Source organism: Drosophila rhopaloa, unplaced genomic scaffold (genome assembly GCF_018152115.1).
Source record: "Drosophila rhopaloa isolate 14029-0021.01 unplaced genomic scaffold, ASM1815211v1 contig_172, whole genome shotgun sequence".
Taxonomy (NCBI): Eukaryota; Metazoa; Arthropoda; class Insecta; order Diptera; family Drosophilidae; genus Drosophila; species Drosophila rhopaloa.
The window spans coordinates 53,969-56,518 of NW_025335053.1; the positions used below are offsets into that span (position 1 = coordinate 53,969).

Genomic DNA, 2,550 nt, shown 5'->3' on the forward strand with positions numbered 1-2,550 from the left:
TTATCAGTACTGATTCAAATTTTTCATCTGTCCTATTCCGCCAATCAAATCACACACGATATCTCCATTTCTGCGCAGCGTCATCGTATTGAAAAACAGATATACTTGAGGTATGCAATCCTACTGTTGCCGAGTCTGCAGTGGGATCCATCCACTCCGGAAATGTGGTCGGTTCCTCCGTCTGAGTGCCGAGAAGAGGCTACGGGCTGTCCTTGCCAACCGGTGGTACTGCCCCAGCGGTGAGGTGATCGCTGCAAAACGTGCAGCTCCTGCATCTCCACGAACCGCTGATGTCTTTACGACAGTCCCGCCTGGCGGCACGCCGGTCGCAGAGCACCGTTGTGACTCCACGGCACTCTTCAGCCGCTCTTCGGCCCCCGTCTACCACTCCGCGGCATTCTTCAGCCGCTCCTCAGCAATTTTCCGCTTCAATTTTAGTTACATGTGTATGCAGCGACATAAAGCTGACCACTGAAGTTTACAACGACGTTTTTTTGAACCTCTACTTTGCGTTTCATGCCGTGGGATTTTTGTGGTGCACATCCAAGTTTTTAGCGGCAGGCCCGCCAAGCAACATTGAAACTGGTAGCTGTCATTCCTGATTCGGCTGACTTCGAAATGTTAAAAATATTAACAGGTATGTAGTCATTAACACCGAAACACAAAATTTAATATCATTAGTTAACAAATTGTTCGATAATATGTACATATCGATAAGATGTAATAAGAATATGAATGTCATTCTAGCATTTTACTAGATTCATGATTTCGAAAAGAAGATTAAATGAAGTGTCAATGTTGGGATTTTAAATTTCATCCGTTCCTGGCGGGACTCTTTTGTGCCTCGTTCAGCTCCTCCAACAATTTGCGGAACATCTCAGGGCTGATGTTTTTGCCCACGCGCAAACCAATCAGCACAAACCAATCTTCAACTGCAGTTACGCAAAGCCAACTGCAAGAGAGACTTGGGCATAAAGCGGGTCCTAGCCCGCATGAATTGGAATAGCATTCCGGGATAAAAAACGGTTACCAAGCGGTAAAGCAACTTTAGGGAAACCAGTCTAGTTACGAAAATTAACCACATCCACAGAAAGGCAAATATCTTTTCGATCAGCATATTTAGGGGAAGAAGAGAGAGGAAGTCGTACTTGCTGTCCAAACCTCCAGCGCCGCCAATAAAGACTTCGGACTTCGAACACTGGGGGAAGACCTGCAAGATAATGCTGTTCCACTGCTCAAAGTCGCCTTCATATAGAGCCAGTAATACATCATAGTAGAAGGATGTTTACCAGGCTGATGCTTATATTAAGTATCTCGCAGAAGACGTATCTGACGAAATAGCGAAAGTGGGTCTCCTTGAAGTCGCTGGTCTTATCCTTGCAAGCAGCTATTTTATGGAAATCGTCGCATAGATGCTTCAGCCGACCGCCAAAGCTTCCAAAGGAAGGTGGGCAAATAAAACACAAAAGATTCGAGGAACAAAATTAACACCACCCATTGTAGCGGTGATTTTCTGGTGGCACCTCGCGGCCCACAACATCTGGACGGCACTGCAACAAGGCGTTTAGGCGCCGAGAAGGCGCCAAGGTGACATTGTCCTGCATATAGGCCCCGAAGATCCAGCAATAGGCATGAATGTAGTCCATGGAAATGTCGAAATGCCAAAAGCAAAGCCACTGTATGTACATTTCGAGTGCAGCGTGAAAATGGCATCGTATATGTGTACCGACTTGAACTGTAGATACTTGGAAAGCGGTATACATTTTGGCGCGTTTTATTAAATCATATTTATATTTGGAGCAGAGCAGCCGTTGTTGCCGCTCTAAGCTCAAAAGAGTTTCTTGACAAGCCTAATTTACATAGGAGCTAAAGAGGTCTCGTAGCGGCGTTGCCAACAGCGGCAGCGGAGAGACGGCCTATATATTCTTAAGTATATAGCTTTGCTCACATAGTCTGGAGCGCGGAGGTATATGCACATACATGAGCTCCGCTCGTGTTGCACTTATGCTGACACATGCACTTTCAGCGTGTATTTCGGGCACTTAGGTTGATGACTGTATTGTATTGTATAAACACTGCGACAAAGTGTTACAGTGCGTGCCCTTTTAATACTCTTGGTACGATATATATATTTCATACGTGTGCTGTAGTATCTCCCTCCTTTTGAAAAATAACGTAATATAATGGAGTTATTTTCTTTGAGAAAACTTTGAAAAAATTGATATTATTTATAGCAATAAGATTAATTTTTTTTTGTTGTTTTTAATTTGTTTTTCTATTTTTTTTTTGTTTTTTTTTATTGTGAATTCTTTTTTTATATTATATATGGTTATCCTATATGCTCTTAATTATGTATGGCAATACGTGATATATTTATAAAATAAAAATTGATTATGAAATTTTATTTTTTTTTTACATTTTGCATTTTATTTATTGGATCTTCTCTGAATTGAGACTAACAATAAGTATATAGAATCTTAAATTAAAAAACTATCTGACAGTCAAGGTGACTGTCGCGAGATTTAGGGGCTCTAATAACTATTGCTGAGC

At 41.9% G+C, this 2,550-nt stretch overlaps 1 pseudogene; it reads right to left on the reverse strand.

Moving 5' to 3' along the window:
* Nucleotides 1-806: 806 nt before the first annotated feature.
* Nucleotides 807-1,759, reverse strand: LOC108038440 (annotated as a pseudogene).
* Nucleotides 1,760-2,550: the final 791 nt, after the last annotated feature.